This window comes from Protopterus annectens, chromosome 1.part2 (assembly GCF_019279795.1).
Source record: "Protopterus annectens isolate FY-2018-M chromosome 1.part2, PAN1.0, whole genome shotgun sequence".
Taxonomy (NCBI): Eukaryota; Metazoa; Chordata; order Ceratodontiformes; family Protopteridae; genus Protopterus; species Protopterus annectens.
The window spans coordinates 975,966,798-975,986,827 of record NC_056727.1 but is presented as its reverse complement, the minus strand read 5'-3'; the positions used below and the strand labels follow the sequence as shown (position 1 = coordinate 975,986,827).

Sequence of the window (20,030 nt, the reverse complement as noted above, 5' to 3'; positions counted from 1 at the left end):
AGAAAAAAAAATGGAAGTTGTGGGAACAATGCATGTAGTATAATGTTTTAGAGGAGGAAATAGTTTTAAGGGAAGGCAGGAATTGAATTTTATATAATGCTGAATTAATGTTAAATCTACAAAAGAGTATATGTAATATTTAATGTTTGCAAATAGGAGTATATGTTAGCATGGTTTATTTTATATAAATGTATGCTTGCTTTTATGTTACGTAATAATTCAATAAAGGTGTTTAAAAAAAAAACTACTAAGATTAGGAAACTTGAAACTTTGAAAGTTTATACTGCAGAAAGTTAGAAAGGGAAGAGGAAAAAATAAGTTAATGCAGTCCAGTCAGGGATGACAAAAGACCCACATGTCAAAAGAAGATGTATTTAAAAATGATTGAAAAGCTTAAAAAATATAAATAAGAACTCAAAAGGAAGAGGGATACAAGAATATGTATTTTAAAAATGATTGAATAACTTAAATATACAAGTAAAAACTCATAAGAAAAAGGGATGCAAGAAAAATGATGAATATAAAAAGTTCACTTGAAAATATTATCAAATCGGATAGATGTTAATACATTTTTGTAGTGATAATTTGTTGTTTTTGACAGAAGTATTATTTGCTAAAATTCCAAAAGACACAGTGTCAAATGAAGGATTTTGTGTCTTACTATTGAAACTCTTCCCACTGAGTTTGCAGCATATGACTGGTGTAAGATTTTTATTTTAAAAAGATTGATGAGAAGATTGATCATTTTTAGCTAGACGAGCTGTTGAAAAGTGCCATTGGTGTATGTAGCTCATTTAAAACCTAAAAGGTAAAGCTCCTTGGGTGGACTGTACTATCAGGACTGAGATTAAATTTAAGAATGAATATTACAGTCAATTTATAACATTAAGCCTTCTGAAATTTATTTTTTTTATAACTCATTTAGTTGAGTAGATGTAAAAAAAGTGAGAGATATTAGTCTTCTGTGGGTCTTTAAAAGATGAGATAAATCTAGGGTGCAGAAGATATTAAATGATATGATGGGGTGGATCAACAGGCAGGTTGGTGATTGATGTAAAAGATAAAATGAGGAAGCTATAATTGCAAGTACTTGTAAGCTGGTCATTAAATACCTTACATATGCCCCAAGGAAGAGTGCAGGCAGTATAGTGCTAAGTTATCTCTATTCACAGACTGTTGCTACTATACTTTTAACAGCCGAACTGACAGATGATGCTGCTTTTATAGTTTTATCTTAGACACAACAAATTGTATTGTTTTCAGATTTTTTCGGTGGACAAGGTGCTATTTGATTAATTATTAATATAAAGCATATTTTAACAGGAATGGACATTATCCACGTTCCTTCAGGATGCATACTAGGCCCGTAATGGTTCCTGATACTTATAAGTACTGTTAGGTATGTGTAACTGCAGTCATTCTGTACAGCACAGGCAAATGATGACATTTCGGAAGATGCTTTGGATTCTGCTCCCTGTATTGCAGCAAGGTTTTGGGGAAAATCCATTCTTGCAGCTAAAGCTAAATATCACCAAAATGCACTCCCTGGTATTTTTCCAGATGGATCTAGTAACCAGTGACACCCCTATGTAGTACATTAAATCAAATTGTCTTCAAGTGCATCTTTTTTGGATATTATGTTAGGGCTATGCTTAATATTACCAACATATTAGGAACGTAAGCCTTATTATTTTACTGGCTACCTATGCTCTTTTTTAGTTTAAACTGAGATATGAGAAGACCATTAGGTTTCTAATTGTTAGGTTTATTCAAAGTAGTATGAGATGTCTGTCAGAAATTGACACAAAGTGGCATGGTGTTTAAGGTTTGTACCTCATTAACACATTGATTTTGTTCTGTTATGAAATTAAAGACCTATTTAACAAATTCTAACAGAATATTAAATGGGTGATTACATATTATTCCAAATCTAAGTAAGCCACAACTTATTTTTTATGGCTATAACTTATTCCAGAGAATTAATTAGAAATGTTTCACTTTGTTTGAGTTGCATCATTTTTAAGAAGATAATGAAGTATTGGCATGATGATTTTAAATGTGTATATTTTTGTGGATAGTTTTAAGTGTATGTAAGCTAATGTAAGTGTATTGTTGTATAGAAAAAAAGTAACAAGAGTAAATAAACTTTGAAAACTTTGGCGAACCCCTGGCATTTATGATGACATACAGTTGAAGCTTTATATCCTTTCATGGAGTAAGAGTAGTACTATCCCTTAATTGTTTTCATAGGCGAGAGTTAGCATATCCACCATTGTCAAAGGCCTTGCGTTAACCTCAACTGTCAGTCAGTCATGTTTAAGATAGTTTCAGCTTGTAAACTCAAGTATTTGACTACGAAAGAGAAATCCCCAGAAAGTGACCTTTTTTTTTTTCTTGCTGTGTTTCCAGTTTCTCCATCTTTGTTGGTCAGACTTTCACCAGTACATGAACTAGTGCAGGAATTGGAGATAGGTGATCACCATCACTGTTTTAGGGGATTCTTTCACTAACCCAAGAGATGCCACACATGCAAACCCACAAATGTGTTATGCTCCTGTCTGTACAAGACCAGTGAAGGTATTCAGGAAAATGTCCCTCCTGTCCCTCCATCCACCTGGGTTGGCATCTAGAATAGTTTTTCCAGATATACACCAGCTTCTGCTTCAAGTAAATAAATCCTAATGTTTGTATTTTATAAAGCTGAACCATTATCTGGCAGCAGTAAAACATTTGTTTTAATACCAAACAATCACAGCAAGTTTGAACAGATTCTTTACTACTCCATCCACAAATCCCAATTTGAGGGATGATTTTTTTTTCCAGCAAAATTTTTTTATTGATTTTGCAGTAATGGATAAATTTGTAAACAATCATTCAAACTGTATACAGAGCCCCTGCAACACAGTTATATTATACAAATCTTGAATCTGGACTAAAAAATAATAAAAACTGTACCTTACTACTTATCTAACAAAAATATAATGTTAGCCAGTTCAATCAGTGGTCTGCGTGTTCTCTTCTTAATGGTAAAGAGTTATTTATGATAAATGGTAATATTTAGAAATTCATTAAAGTGGATTATTTTTATTCTTCCAATATGTAGTGATACATTTCCTAACTGTGGTTGAGAGACAAAAAAGTAAATCGATGTTTAGATACACAACTGGGAATTGGAACATTAAGTAACACCAATGTTTTGATAGATAAATTTGTCACACCATAATGCTTGTAAAAAGAGTTGGAACTGTTCACAAAATAAGGTATCCAATCAAATGTAGTATGCTATTAATCTGCTTTAGAAAGAGATTTATACCCTCAGCAACAGTAGTTTCATTACGTATGATTTCTATTTTATGTGGAATAAGAAAAGCTCTAAGCAAAAATCTTCAGGAATAAATTTTCCAAAAGAAAATATTTATAGTTTTTTGGGAAAATGTTGAGATTAATTTTTTTGTCAGAATCAGATAGTTACTTGTGCAGCTGAATCCCAACAGTTATCCTGGATACAACATTTACATTTTTAATTTATAAATTGATAAATAAGATTTTCCAATATTGGTATCGGATTCAAGATTATAAATTACGTTAAAGAAGGAAAATTTAGTGTGACAATGAGATATTTTTTGACATCGTATACTGTCTACAGGTTTTGCATGATAAGCCAGATATCCATTTCTGGATTGTGTTTATGTATTAAATCAGTAATTGTATTTACATAGTTTTATTTTAATAATTGAGTCCAAAAAAAAGGAAACCCTTTTAAGACTGCTCATTTTTTTGAGACTTAAAGGTTTGCAGGCAGTCTGATGTTAAAGCTGTAGGAAGTAAAGAAAAAAATCTAGACTTTAATCTCAGGCTGTTTGGATACAAAATTTTTAAAAGATTTTAATATAATATTAATATAACTGGAATCTCGTTGATTATTGGTAAGTGTAGAAAAGACCAGTCCTCAAGAATATAAAGAAAACCATAATTTATTTAGCACTTTCCCTGTAGATAGAACTTAATCAGAATAAAGACAAGTGGCATACCCACCTCCTTTGCATGAACACATGATAAATTCATGACATGAGAGGATGTCTTTGTCTCATGCTTTAGAAAACCACAGGAAACAGCAAACTCTTGAAAAACACAAAAACAGCCACCGAGTAGTCTCTGAAACACCAAAACGAACCTTAATATAGAGAGCGCTTTTCGTCTACCCAAATAGGTAGACTTCATCAGACAAACATATAACAACATAACAACCTTTTTAAAGCCAAAAAGGTGCTAAAACCAAACCAATCTGCTCTTGTGCTTAATAAACCAGCATTAATTAGAAAATTTAAAGGTACATTACAAATATACTGATAAAAAATGCTAAGAAGTTAAAAAATATGAAAATACATAAAAATACATACATATTCTACCACCCACATGGAAAAACAGTCCCAAACAACCTCATAAATTTCATTGTATTAAAATGTAAAGAAACAATAAATAGTATGTAGTATATAATATAATATATTAAGTCTTACCTACTTTGTATAAAAATCAGTAAGTTTGTTGCAATAAATGAGAAATTTTCGATCACTAATCACATGTACAATAATAAAAAAAATAAAACATTATTGAGAAAAAGGAAAAAATCTACGGAAGCAGACCTTTCAACTTCAAAACGCAAGACAAAGAAGTCATCTCATTAATACCAGGCAAGGTATAGGAATTTAACCTAAGCTGCCATAACAATTCACATTTTTCTAACAACTGGCAAGGTCCACCTTTACCATCTATAACTACCTGATCAATAATTTTGAACAAAAAACGGTGGGTCGGATACTCATTACAGTGTCTTGCTAGTGCATTGGTGTTGCTATTCTTCTTAATATGGTAAATGTGTTCGTAAATCCTTTCTTTAATCTTCCTGTCAGTTTTTCCAACATAAAATGCTGGGCATGACTGACAGGAAGCTAAATAAACCACTGATTTAGAGTTAGTTATATCTACCTCTAGCCTTATAAACATAGTCGTTGACTACAAAATGAGTACCTGTGGCAATATACCTACAATATGAACCTGAACAACAAATTGGAGCGAAAGGAATCACTTTGGCAGCTGTGTTTAGGGGCCGATGGACCACCTGGTCTAAATGAAGGGATTAACATCAAATGTTTTCTGATAGACAGATAAGTACATACCAGTTGTTTAAGTCAAATTCATCAGACCACACCTGCCTACATGTTTAAACCAACAGATATATACATATACTATCATACAGGTATGCAAGTTCGAGACAGCAGTCCCCCCCCCCCCCGCCCCTTCCCTTTCGTTTCCATTCCCACTACAACATTTCACCCACCCTTTGGTCCCTCACAGTGTCCAACAGAGTCCCCACATTACCAAAATAGGGGTTTCTAGAGTGTGTGGGAGTTTCACCAGTACAAACACACTCTTGTTAGCACACACAAGTGGCATTTGGAATTTGGGATATGGCCTTGATGCATGGGCAGGTTCTCCTTATAGAGCATCTTCGGCCAACAGATGGGTGGGTGTACAAGTTAGCTGATGGGCATGTAGGCAGGTGGCAGTGGACTCATATTCGAGAGTCCACTTCTAGGGTTTCCGTTTCACACAATGCGCACGTCGTTGGGTATTTTTAGGCGTGAGGCCACACGCCCCAGGTTCTCCTGACCACAATATCATTATAGCGGTAGCATTAGTTATATGGGAGTGTCCAAGTCGAATAATTAACGCACATATTTAAAAGGTTGCACTCACTTCCTACGGGAGAGCTGGGGGTAGATATGGGAACATCGGCACTATTGTATATGATTGAACATTACATTAACTCGCTTGGTTGTGAGGAAGCACAGAGTCATCAAACAAATATGTTAGACACTGCATTTGTAAAAATAAATTCAAATAAGATCAATCGGAGATCTCGTGATGTAAATAAACAATTAATATTATTTCAAGTATTGTTTCAAAGCACTAACAAGTGATTTTAAAGTAATTGAACCACTACTGAACATATGTTTTAAAACATAATGTTTGAACATAGGAGTCAAAACAGATTTTATATTGTATTTTATTGATAATGGTTACATTGAATTATCATATACATTTGTATTTTTTTAGACAATGTAAAGTTTTAGGATAAATAATGTTGACAAATTTATGGAATTTTTTCATATGATTTTTTCACTTTAAAATACAACATGTAACATCATGGTTATTATTATATAACAACATCATTTCCTGTTTAATCAGTATAAAACCAGGATGTAGGGAGGCATCCTGGTTTTTCTGAAGAAGTCCATGTGAAATTAAAGTGGAAGAAAGCGCTAAAACGTCTATTTGATTTTGTGGCTGATTTTCGTTTTATTTCACTTGGTTGCTGTGGCAGTATTTTTCCGTTTCAATATACCTACAATAATTACAAGATTCACATTTATAAGTACCCTCGATCCTGTAGGACTTCCTAATGTTGGTCTCCACTATGTTCAAGTTCCTACCCTTCCTAAAAATTATAGTAGGGTAGTTACCCACCTTTTCCACTAAGTCCCTTTTGTGTAACAGTAAATTCCAGTTCCTTCTCAAAATATTACCAATCTCACCTGCTTCGGTACAAAAAGGTAATAAAACTCTTTTTGAAAAATGGTTTGTCAGACTCATCTACACTGTCCAAAGGCAAATGGTGAAAAATAGGCAATTCAATACTATTTACATCCCCTCCGTTAATACTTAGAGCTCTTCTAGATAAAATTGGCCTGTAAGTCCCACAAAGTCTTTTGTGCCGTACTTCACTTATCAATTCAAACACCAAACTTTCAGGATAACCCCCACTCAAAAACATATTTCTTAACAAACTGCATTCGTCTTCAAAGGTATGAATCTCAGTTGTCATCCGAGCTGCCCTTAATAATTGGCCTTTTAAGATGGACCTTTTTTGGTGGAAAGTATGACGTGGTAAAATGTAAAATGGTGTTTGAGTACATAGGATGTTCTTCGTGTTTCACTGTTGCAGTCATTACACTTGGGTTATCCTGCTGGCAGCCTACCCTCAGTCGGCCTGAGTTCCAAAGTCTAGGTCCGGCGTCGGTTGCTGTCGCCTCCTCCCTGACGTCAGAGCACCAGGGGTATAAAAGATGCAGCCAACGCCATTTTCTTCAGTCTTTCTTGCTGCACGGTGCCCAAAGCAGAAGCAGTTCGCAAGTGCCGGTCGGCCGACTCCTGAGATTTTTGTGTTCGAATTTCAGATCCGAAGTCTTCATTAAAAGCTAAGTGCCCCGTTGGGGAAATCTTTTTTCTTGCTCCAGACAGATGTCAGAAAAAGTTAATAATTGTATTTCGGCCCTGACCACGACGTTGCTAGTTGTCGGTTTTGTGCAAGATTTAACCAATGCACTAAAGCATCAGTATGATTTTGCTTTTCACTATTTTGGCAGAAGATTTAATTACACGATGCCGTCGGATAGCCATCCGACTACCGGAATTCACAAGAAACGCAAATTAAAAAAAAAGGACAGGCACTCGAGGTCCAAAACCGACAATGAGGCTTCCTCTAAGCCAGTCGCCGGTTCTCAGTGAGGCGCCTTCGCAGCCCCTGACGCCCGCTACTTTGGACCCGCAGGCTGCTACAGACTCCCACGTGGAGTCGACTAGGCTGCTGGAAGCTCAAGGTATTGGACCTTCGGAGACTATTCCCTCAGATGGGTCCGGAGCCGCTGAGCAGGCATCGGCTTCTGAGGGTGTTTTCAGACCTACTCAATTGTACATTAAAACGACTCCAGCTACAAAGGCAAAGACTAAAGCACCTTTAAAGACAAACAGGTACAACAGGCTCATGGTCAGGCCTCCATGCTTAAAAAAACAGATGCTCAAAATGGCCGAAGACTTAATTACTTTGATCAGGGGCACCCATCCCCCTCCTGATAAAAGGCCCTGGCAAGAGACAGAATATGAATCTTCAGATCAAGTTTCCATTTCATCTGATTCCTCTTCTGATCATGAATACTCTCTTCCTCCCTATGAGGATTCTGATGCTGAAGAATCTATCCCTTCAGCCTCTCCTCCTGAGGATTACTCTTTTGGGGAAACTTTGCAAACCATGAGGGAACATTTCCACTGGGAGAGCCTAGATTATTCACAATCTAAGAAAAGGCTCAGAGACTTCCTTTTACTCCCACAACACAGGCCACTAGCTATTCCACCTGTGTTAGACATTGTAGATGATGTATTTTCAGAGTCCAGTCTGACCCCTGACTCCTTACCTCCAGCTCCTGTTAAGCTGGACAGGTACTACAGGGTTCCTGACTCTCATAAATTCCTTTTCAAAAACCCTGCTGCTGCTGACCCAGAAACTATCTCTCAGGGTCCCAAAGGGGTCAAGGCATCCACTGCAAAAAACCCTACCCCCTCTGAAAGGGATTCAAGGGCATTGGACAGATGGGGGAAAAAGATTTACACGTCTGCTACCTTGGCTATAAGGGCTTTAATTTGTCAGTTTCATATGCTCAAATATCAGCAATATATTATGTCACTGCTTAAACAGAAAATGTTGATAAATTCTGAAAGTGCAGAAAACAAAGAAATGCAGGATTTATTGCATGCAGCTGAGCAAGTTGGAAAGCATACTTTGCAATGTGGTTTTGATTCTTTGGAGGCCTCCTGCAGTGCCACTGTTACAGGTTCTGTCATCAGGAGACATGCTTGGTTAAAGGAACAAAATCTGCCTGACCATGTCAAAGCAAAATTATTAGATGCTCCATTACAGCATGATACCTTGTTTGGTGTTAAAGCAGAAGAGTTAAAGAAAATGGAGGGCAAAGCTAAATCTATGCAAATGGTTAAGGATTTTTTACAGGTACAACCTCCAGGATTTAGCAGACACTGGCCTACAAAGAATTGGTCCTTTCCAGTGTCAGACAGACCACAAAGAGGCAGATACAGACGCCCAAGAGGCAGATCCCAGTCCCAAGGTTCACGCAGGTCTAAACAGTGGGGTGCATCTACCTCCAAAGGTGGAGAAGACAAATCACAGCCATACAGGAAACAGTCCAAATGACTTACCCTGCCTGCATCAAGCACTTCTCTTCTGGCAGCACCTTTGGGGGAAAACTAGCACTTTTTTCTCAAAATTGGCACATAACCCAGGACAAATGGGTCCTAGACATAGTGTCACAAGGCTACAAGTTTCAGTTCCATACCCTGCCAAGGACAAACGGCTGGCCAGACCTGCCAAAACATCAATGGACAGAGGCAGAAAAACAAGTCCTATCCCTCATGGACATGAGGGCCATTCAGCAAGTACCAGAGAAAGAGCAGGGACAAGGATTTTATTCAAGACTGTTCTTGGTACCCAGAAAGGACAAGGCCTGGAGGCCAGTACTGGACCTACCTATTCTGAACACATTCCTGGATATACCAAAATTCAAGATGTTGACTTTGCAGCAGCTTCTGCTCATGCTGGGCAAGAATGCTTGGCTTGTGACTTTAGACCTAAAAGAGGCATACCTGCATGTCCCACTCAGACAGATATGCAGAAGATACCTCAGATTCAAGGCTGGCTCAATGCATTACCAGTTCTCTGCACTGCTCTTTGGCTTATCTGCTGCGCCCAGGGTCTTTACAAAGTGCCTGGCACCAGTAATTGCATTCTGCAGACAAAGAGGAATACAAATATATCCTTACTTGGACGACTGTCTAATTCAAGCAGAGAACAAGGACATTCTTCTGCAGCATCTGGTGTTTGTGAAAAGACTTCTAACATGCCTAGGGTACACAGTCAACGAAAAGAAATCAAAACTAGTACCCTCTCTAGAGGTAATATTCCTGGGTGCAAGCTTAAATACATCTGCCCAGATGGCGTATCTCACGCCAGACAAACAAAGGCAACTAACTACCTATTACAAAACGTTGGCAACAAAGCCCCAGTTATCTGCAAGAAAAATTCTGCAGGTTTTGGGCTTCATGGCATCCTGCTAATTCCATATCTAAGACTGCATATGAGGAAACTTCAATGGTACCTAAAAGGTGTTTGGACTCGACATTGCCACAGCATGGAAACTATGATTACTCTCATTCCCTACCTGCAACAGGAGTTTCGATGCTGTGCAATGGCTTGTCACCAAAACAAGGGTCAGCCATTCACATTATCCCCAGCCAGGCAGACACAATGGATGCATCAGATTATGCCTGGGGGGGGCCCACATGGCAGGAAGATGCATTAGGGGGGAATGGACCTCAAACCAAATGCATCTACATATCAATCAAAAAGAGATGCTAGCAGTTCAAAATGCCCTGACAGCCTTCAAGGACCTACTTCACCATGGTCATGTGGTATATAAACAAGCAGGGGAGCACACGTTCTTACCCCCTTTGCAGACTAGCCATGACTTTGCGGGACACAGCATTGACTTACCAAGTACATCTGCAGGCACAATTCCTGCCTGGAAGGAAAAATACTCTGGCAGACTAACTAAGCAGAAACCTCATGGATACCCACAAGTGGCAGCCGGATCCACAAGTCTTCAGCATGTTAACAAGGAAATGGGGATGACCGGACATGGATCTATTTGCTTCCCCTCACAACTACCAACTAAAAAGATTCTGCACAAGGATTTATCACAGACAAGCATGGAAAGTGGACGCCCTATCTTTCAGCTGAAAAAACCTATCAGTATATGCCTTTCCCCCACTGCCTCTCCTCCCCAAGGTACTCCTAAAGGTCAGACAGGAGAAGCCAAAGATGATTCTGATTGCCACAGACTGGCCCCACCAGTACTGGTATCCAATACTAAGGAACTTGTCCCAATGCCCAGCTTGGACCTTACCTCAAATACCTCATCTACTGTCCCAGCAAAGCAGTCAGATGCTGCACAGCCAACTCGGGACTTTAAACCTGGCAGCATGGCGGATAATGTAGTCATACAAAAAACACCTCTCAGTAAAGCTGTGATGGATGTCATTTTGGAAGCCAGAAGGCCTAGTACTAGAAAATCTTATGCTGGAAAATGGAAGAGTTTCTGTGCTTGGAACCAGGCACAAGGAACTGATACAGCTGTGCCAAATATTCCTCAGATTTTGCAATACTTAACTGAGATGCTGGACAAAGGCCTGTCTTTTTCATCTTTTAAAAGTCATGCCTCTGCCATTGCGGCTCATTACAACACAGAGCCACCAATCTTTTCTCATCCCTTATTAAAGCAGTACCTCAGGGGAGCCAAAAAATTAAGGCCTCCAAGGAGATCACCAATGCTTGCATGGGACCTCAACTATGTCTTGGAAAAACTCACCCTGCTCCCCTTTGAGCCAGCTGCTACTGCTGATATAAAGTTTTTATCTTGGAAAACAGCTCTGCTCCTAGCAATAAATTCTGCAAGACGAGTTTCAGAGCTACAGGCACTCATGGCTGTGGAACCTTTTATCATTTTTTATCCAGACAGGGTCTCTCTGAGGACAAACCCAACATTTTTGCCTAAGGTGGTGTCCAGCGTGGCTCTTAACCAAACTATTCACCTGCCAACTTTTTATCCAAATCCACAGAACAAGGGGGAGAGAATTCTGCATTCTTTAGACGTACACAGACAGCTTAGATTCTACTTGGACAGAACCAAAGTTTTCAGAAAGACAGAGCAATTACTAGTGACATATGCTGCAGGATCACAAGGAAAGGCCATCTCAAAGCAGACTGTTTCTAAGTTGATAAGCCATTGCATTCATTTCTGCTATGTACACCATGGCAAGCCAGTGCCTAAGGGCATTAGGCCACATTCAACCAGAGCTGCAGCCACTTCAGCAGCCTTTCTCAGGGGAGTACCTACCAAGGACATTTTAGAGGCTGCTACTTGGGAGTTCAGTGCACACCTTTACAAAGCACTATCATCTGCCATTCTACTCTAAATCCAGGGCAGGCTTTGCCACTGCAGTTCTGCAGGACCTCATAGCTGCTCCCAATGCTGTTTAGCTCCAGTCTCCCAACCATAGCTTTGGGACTCTACCCAAATGTAATGACTGCAACAGTGAAACACGAAGAGCATAGTACAGTTGTGTACACTTACCATAAATGTAGCTGTTCAAGTGTATTCACTGTTGCAGTTCAGGTTACCCACCCGCCATCCCCCTTTTCTTCTGATGGAATCTATTTTTCCTTCTCTGATTTATACAACCTATGTGGTGTATTTGCTTGTAGATAAAAGTAAAGTTTATATTGGTGCATGTAATTATATATATATATATATATATATATATATATATATATATATATATATATATAAATTTTGACAACCCTTTTAGGGGGCACCTGACATCTGGGGCAAGAAAAACTAAAGAAAATGGCAGCTGCTTCTTTTATTGCTCTGACGACCTGGCGTCAGGGAAGGGGCGACAGCAGCCGACGCAGGACCCAGGACTTTGGAATTCAGGCCGACTGAGGGCAACCTGCCAGCAGGGTTACCAAAATGTAATGACTGCAACAGTGAATACTCCAACATCTACATTTATGGTAAGTGTACACAACTGTACTTTCTAGATCTTTCTTTCCTAAACCTGTTTGTGATGGTGTCCAAATTCAAAACTGTCTCACTTCACCTCCTGTTCCTCTTTCAAGTTTCCTGGTAACACTAGGCTTAAAAAATACTCATCACATTCCTATTTATCCAGACGTCAGATGTTCCTTAAGGTTTTGTGTGTCTGGATCACATTATCCACTATCTGCATTTACCCTTTGGACTATCCACAGCACCAAGATTGTTTATGAAGTGTCTAGCTCTAGTTAGAGCTCTTTGCATGTTTGAGCATCCACATTTTTCAATATTTAGACTTTATCTTTGCAGAGTCTTTTTCAAAGTGTCAGGAAATTCTGTCTTGGGTGAGAGATCTCTTGCATAAGCTGGGGTTCTGCGAGAGCATTCAAAAGTCTTGAATCCTTCACACAGGATCATGTTCCTGGGATATCAACTAAACCACAATCCAAGTAGCTTTTCTTCCACAAAGAAAATAGATCTAGATCAATTTCTAAGGTTTTCCACTCAGACGTCTGTCACTGCCAGGGAATACCTCAGGATTTTGGGTCACATGGCTTCTATGATTCTCATGATAGCCCTGGCAACATATGAAGGAGATACAGTGGTATCCGAAGTGTCTTTGGACCCAGCGTGAACACCTTTTGTCTTCTGAAATCCCAGTGCTGGAGTTTGTCAGAAGAGAAATAATTTAATGGAAACAAAAGATATCCTTAAATCCACATCTCCCCTTCTCCCTCCCTGTTCCAAAGCAGTTGGTCACCACAGACACTTCAAACTTTGTTTGGGGAGACATTTCAGGAGGGGTAAAATTGCAGGGTGAGTGTGTGGGACACCAAGGACAGATTCAAGCATGTAAATATCAGAGATGCTTGTCCTGATTAAGGTAGTCAAGTCTGTGAATCCTCTTTGGTCCCTAGGACCTCTTCAAGTTATTACAGACAGTACTACAGTCATGTGAACATTAACATGCAGGCGGCTCCAGGTCCTACTCCTTTTGCAGACTAGCCATGTTAGCTTGGGATATAGCTTCACTGCACAGTGTTATTCTGCAAGCATCCTACAGTCAGTCAGAGAAAAGCTGTGTTGCAGACAAGCTGAGCAGGAGCAGGGCAGACCTTCACGAATAAAAACTAGACCAAGAAGTCTTCCAAGATTTGATCCTTCAGTGGGGAGTTCCTCAAGTAGACCTCTTTGCTTCCTCTCTGAACAACCATCTGGCAAAATTCTGTTCTAGGATTTCATGCAAGAAGGCCTAGAAGATGTACCTTTTCTTGTCATGTTCCTGTATGCTTTTCCACCCTTCCCACTAAAATTGGGGGTACTTCTGAAGATTCCGAAAGTGTGGTGACTCCATTCTGGCCCAGGCAACCATGGTTCTCCCTTCTTTTGATAATGCCCCACGGCAATTATCACAAGCTTCCCACACAATGGATATACTCGAATAAGAACAGGGGTGTTTGATGCATCTTAACATCTGTCGTCTTCAGTTGGCTGCCAAGATGATAGGGTCTTAATTCTTTTTAGGCACCTGTTTACTGAGAACATGCAGCAGGTACTAATTGAAGCAAGAAGGCCTGTACTAGAAAATCATATTAGCAAATGGAAAAGGTTTTCTAGTTGGTGCCAACAGTGTAACCAGCACCCATTCAGGACTAGTTGTTCTCTGGTTTTGCAATATTTGTGTGGCCTTTCTTATTCCTCTGTCAAGGTTAATTTATCTGCTATTCCAACATGTGTGCCCATGAATCCTACTCTTTCAATGCAGCCTTGTGTAAAAATGTTTTTGAAGGGAGATTTGCACAAGAGGCCAACAAGTAAAGCCATGGCCCCTCCTTGGAACCTTAATTTTCTGTGAAAGATGCTAACACTTGCTATATTTGAGCCAGATAGCCTGGCTGACTTGGGGGTTCAAAACATGGATTTCAGTTTTATTGATTGCTCTGACCTTTGCAAGAAGAGTATCAGAGTTGAAAGCTCTTATGATATGTCAACCCTATCTCTTTTTCCATAGGGATAGGGTTTCTTTGAGAATTAATCTTTCTTTTATGCCTAAAATTTTATCTGAGTTTACTTTAAGGCAAATTATCCATTTTCCTGTTTTCTTTTCTGAACCTAAAAATGAAGAATACCTTGGATGTCCAGAGACCTGGATACTGCCTTCACAGAACTAAATCGTTTAGACATTTGGATCAATTGTTCATTTCTTTTGAAGGTTAGAAGAGATGACCTGTGTTAAAACAACCAATTCTAAATGGTTGTCTAAGGCTATTACTTCTGGTTATACTCACTGTGATATGAGGTATTGCCAGCTATGCCAGGAAAGGGGTAGTCAATGTCTAACATATGCCAACATGGATAGCTGGAGTTGTGTAAGTAGCTGTCATTTGTATATCTGTACAGGTGCTTGTGTTGAAAAAAATGTACCAACAGTGGGTCCTGCTGGACAGAAAAAAGAAATACACCTATATGTCAGACTGTATTGTAACTGTTGAAATTAATATTGTAACAGGGGATACTGGAAGGTAAGAGGTTAAGCTCAGCCCCAGCTAATTTTTAGAAAAAAATATCCTGAAATTAAATTTAATTTAGGCCATAGAGATTGTATCTCACAGGTCTCAGTGCAGGCAGAGATAAAACATCTGTACTAGGAAGCCTTCTGTATTGTCCTTGGGGTTGAACTAATTGCTGTTCTGGAAAAGTAGAAATTTGAAATTGTTTTATGACTTTCAGAAGCTGCAACACATCTTAGCAAAGCTCTATCTGTATATATGGTAAGACATACGTGCGAGATTCTGGTTCAATTTCTAGTGAAGGTAGGTAGTGTGGGAACCAGAAGTCAGATGACCAGATGTATGGGATGTCATTCTGTAATCCATCACAAAAATTCTGTTTTAATACGAAATGAGACTGAAGTCTCAGGGCAGTCTGTTTTTATAACCTGATATAGAAGGATCACTCACATACTTAATCTTGCCTTGCTTTACTAAGTAACCAAGGACTAGTATTTCTTTAGATCAGTCAGGAAAATATAGTGAGATTAGTTAAGTACTGTTTTTCTGTATCTGTGTGAATATATTCATCTGTGTTATTTTAATATTTCCTGTGATTGAAACTTTGGTGTTTACTGCAAATAGATATTTAGTATTTTCATGTTCTTGTATTATTTATTATTAAATATATTTAAACTTCTCATTGTGGGTCGTCCTTTAGAGAATATTTTAACCTTTGAGAGTACTTGTATTTATTTGGTGACATTGAGGCCACTCCTGAGAGGCTTGCTGCATTGGTCAAACACAACCATTTACATTAATATTAATTTCACTCAGTATAATTGGATACCCATGTGAGAGCCTTAGAGCAGCTGGCTTTGTAGTGTCTGGTGGCAGTACCTATCTTATAGTCTGGGCAGAGGGGCATAGCTAGTAAATCTGTGCCAGCCTTCCCAAGTGTGTGTGTGAAAGTCAAATGTTAGTGTATGCATGTCAGCTACTTTTGGAGCAGGGAACACAGAGTGTTGATTTCACTGAGTGAGTGGTGGAAAACTTGGCTTGGACACTCTACTGAGGACTCAACTCTACAGTTTGCCAGGGACTAGTCTTATTGAGGGCCTAGAGAGAGAGGGAAACCCAGCCCACAACTGAGTGCGTTCTTGTGGTGAAGTGTGCTCGATAGAGAGCTGCATACAGAAATACTGTGTGTATCTATTTTTATTCCAAGTGAACGTCCCTCACCGGTGTCAGTGGTGAGGATTCAGGCTCCTTGATTACTGGCCCAGAGGAGGGACGTCATAGTCACCATAACTCAATCCATCCAATGGAGATCTGGAAGTTTCCACTATAACTTCCAATGGGCAGATCATAAGCTTTTTGGTAGAATCAAATTATGCTCTCACATTTCAAACAAATGTTCATATGTATAACAATAGGGGTTACTAAAGAAGTATAAATGGCAAACTCTTCAGGATAGACTATTTTTATAGTGATAGTATTCTTTAGGTTATGGGTCTTCAACTAGATTGTATAAGCCACAGTAAACACATTAACTGTTAAGTCTGTGATATTTTATAAACCACTTACAATATTTCGGCAATCATTCAACACACACATTGTCCGCAGTATTCTGTTTATCTAGCTGAGTGCTTATATATGAGGTAAAGCAGTTCTGTGTGCCACGTGGTTGTTAAGGTATTTAGAAAACCATGAAATTTATGGAAGTATGAATAAATATATGAACATAGATTAATATCTCTAGTCGCACTAGACAGAGGTTAAATGTCAGTACAGTTTACCATTTTGTGAGCTTTAAGTTAAAATATTTTTACACTTTGTATGTTGCATACTTTTGGAATTAATACAAATATGAACAAGCAATATTTGACACCTAGAGGTGTCGGTGAGATGCAACTTTGAAAACACCTGAAGGCATGATTTGGTTATAATGAGATAACAAATGTATTCCAGGTAGGGTCAAGGCCCACTGTACTAGGGCCTTGGCTTCATCTATGCCTCTTTGGAAATGGTTGGATTCTAGAACAATTTTAGAAGGTTCTGCTTTGTCCTGTGTACATTTACAAAGCACTGTAAGATTGATTTCTTCGCTATGTCCAGGTCAGGCTTTGTTAGGATCATTCTGCTGGGGCTTCTGGACCCTTCTTCCACCTTTGAGTGCAGTAAGCTAAGATAATCTACCCATATAGCTAAGGCTACTGCAGCAGTGATCAATATAATGAACATAATACAGTTGTGTAAGTAAATGTACCATAGCAGTAGATGTTCAAATGAACACCTCTGCAGTAGTCATTCCCTCCCTCCATCCCTCTTGTTTTTGATGCATTTTTTGTGCCAGTGTCTGGACATTTATTTATTTTTTTGTTATTCCTAGTATTGTCCTTTTAGGGCTTAGCCTCCATTTCTCTGTTTGCAAGAAAGCTCTGAAGTGCTTGGCACCCAATCTTGTCTTTTAGTCAGCTCAGCTCAAGTTACCTGACAGTTTGGGTGCATGGGAGGTGCCCTGAAGCTTTGAAAAGTGGCCAGGTGTTATTGCCTTGGCAGGATATAACCCATATAGCTAAGGCTACTGCAGCAGTAATCATTTTACCATCTACTGTTACGGCAAGTTTACTTACGCAGCTGTACTTTCTGCAGCGTTCTGTTGATTCAAGGAGGCTACAGGAGATTAAGGTGAGAACCTGGGACTTTTGTTATTAACAGTATCCCAATCTACAGAAACCAGGGCCAACTCCCAGTTTCACTTACATATCTGCCTGTAACATTTTTTCGTGTGACAATACTAAGTATACCAACAATGAAAGAATGGCTAGGTTTGGAGCTTGTTTCTACCGCAGCTTTATATTTGAAGAGCCAAATGTGATTGTGAATAATTATCCTAAAGTAATAGCTTGTGCAGGTAATTTCAGTTGTAGTCACTAGTGGTGGTATCTACGTTGCCCTTTGTTCACGTTGTTCAGCATTTTATGTCAGCAAAATTGAGCACAGTGTGAACAAACACTTTTATGACCATCTTCAAAATATCCTGAAGGGTGTCAACATCTATGCGATATTTAAGCACTCCATCGCATACAAAAATTTTAATTTTTTTTTTATTTTGTATACTTGAGAGGGTAGACAAATGCAGTAGGGTGGGGACTGGGAAACTTTGTTTTTAAACAGAGATTTCTGCACTGGCAGATTTTACTGATTGCTGAAATCATGCCAAGAGTGAATGAACATTTGTCTATTGCAAGTGTTTTAAAATCAAGGCATAACAGATTGAGTAAGTAGCCTATCATATGTTATAATTTGATTGTGTTTATTTAAATAGGGGTTTCGTTGTTTGCCTTCATTCTGATGAAGTTCTTCCTACAGTTAAAAGTGCTAAATAAATTATCTCGCCTTCATTCTTACTGGATGGGTTCCGAGCCAACCCTTGGCCAAATTCACTAGCTTGAAGTCTTTAACTTGGCTCATGGCAGAATAGCTATCCCATCATGCTGTGGTGTAATTCTCCAGATCTTGTTTGCCGCTTTACGAGTTCTGATGCTCTCTCCTTAGCCATGGCTAAGTTCTTTTAAAACTTATATTTTTTCTGTTAATTTAGGAGTAATGTTACTTAGTAGTAGTTCCATAGTTTACTGTGTGCTGTAGTTACAAGTGCTGTTTAATTTTTCTGTTGTGTGGTTTTGTTGGCCGTCGTTAGCCGCAAGCCCTTTTGTCTACATTTCCCATCATTTTTGTAGTGGTGTAGTTAGGGGTTACAGTAGAATAAGTTAGTCTGTATTCCCTTTCTCTGTTACTAGCTCATTTTAGTTAGCTACCTACCTGTTCTGTGTCTTTCTCGTTTATACCTCTACTAGAGCAGTTTAAATTAGAGGGCCTAGTGCCTGTTTAACTTAGAGGGCAGAGCTGTTCATCTTGTTCTTTTCCTTATTAGATGTGCTGTGTTTTTATAGTATTTATCTACATGTTTAAATATTTTGTATGTTAGCTTTTTATAGAGGTGTGTTTAGGCTTTAGTATTTGTTCTACTAGTGCTGTTTCCTTCTTAAAATGTCAAAGGAAACTAGAGAAAAGAAACCTAAGCCTTCGGGTTTTAAAAAGTGTCAGAAATGCTCTCAGAAGATGCCCATCACTGATGGGCATAACATTTGTGTTTATTGTTTGGGGGCTATTCATCATCAAGGGACTTGCATGTTCTGTCATTCTTTCAGTTCCCATGTCTTTCAGGAAAGAAAGAACAAGCCGATTCTCAAAGGGCTCCTGAAGCCTTCCTTTGATGAGGCTCTACATAGCACTTCTTCAAGTAGGTCCCCTTCCTCCAAAAGTGACAAGACTACAAAACGACCATCTCCTGCTTCTTTGGCTCATTTGGAGCTGCCGCAAAAACTGGCTAAGATTTCTGATGCATTGACCTCCTCAGCTCCACAGCCCTCTGAACCAAGATTTGGACAAATTTAGTCCTTCGGCTCCACGGCCTTTAGAGCTGAAAGAGACTATTTTTTGGAGCCAGTCCACTGATCTGTTACCGGTCTCCCCCTACCTTGAGATCTACCATATTGGAGAGATCTCGCTCATCAACCCTCTCCTCCAGGTCCTCTAGGAGCTTATCGGACGATGACGTTGATAGGGTGGTGCACAGACTTTTGAAGTCACCGGCACTGGCTAAATTGTTTTTGGCTCTGACCCAGCTGGTTCCGGAGCCATCCAAGACTATTTCCACGACGACGACTCCGAGCCAAGCTGGATCTTTGGAGGCAGAATGCCAGGTACCGCTTGGTGTACATTCTTCGGTTCCGAGACCACTTCAGGAGATTTCAGAACCCGTCTCTGCTCCGACACATTCGGTGCTGTCTGGGGTGTCTTGGAGCTGAAGTTCTCCGGTTGGCTCTGGGGGGATACTCGGACCTGAGTTTCTTCGGTTCTGAGTTTACTTCTCAGAGCTTCGGCTTGGTTCCTACATCAGCCTCAGAGCCGGGGATTCCCTCTGTTTCCTAGGGAACTAGAGGTGTCCTCAGAGCCAGGGGGATCT

At 39.3% G+C, this 20,030-nt stretch overlaps 1 protein-coding gene across 1 annotated transcript in view; it reads left to right on the top strand.

Annotated features, from left to right (window-relative positions):
* Positions 1-20,030, top strand: part of KIAA1522 (KIAA1522 ortholog) — a 1,150,531-nt gene that overhangs the window by 513,950 nt on the left and 616,551 nt on the right. The gene's annotated exons all lie outside the window — the stretch shown is intronic.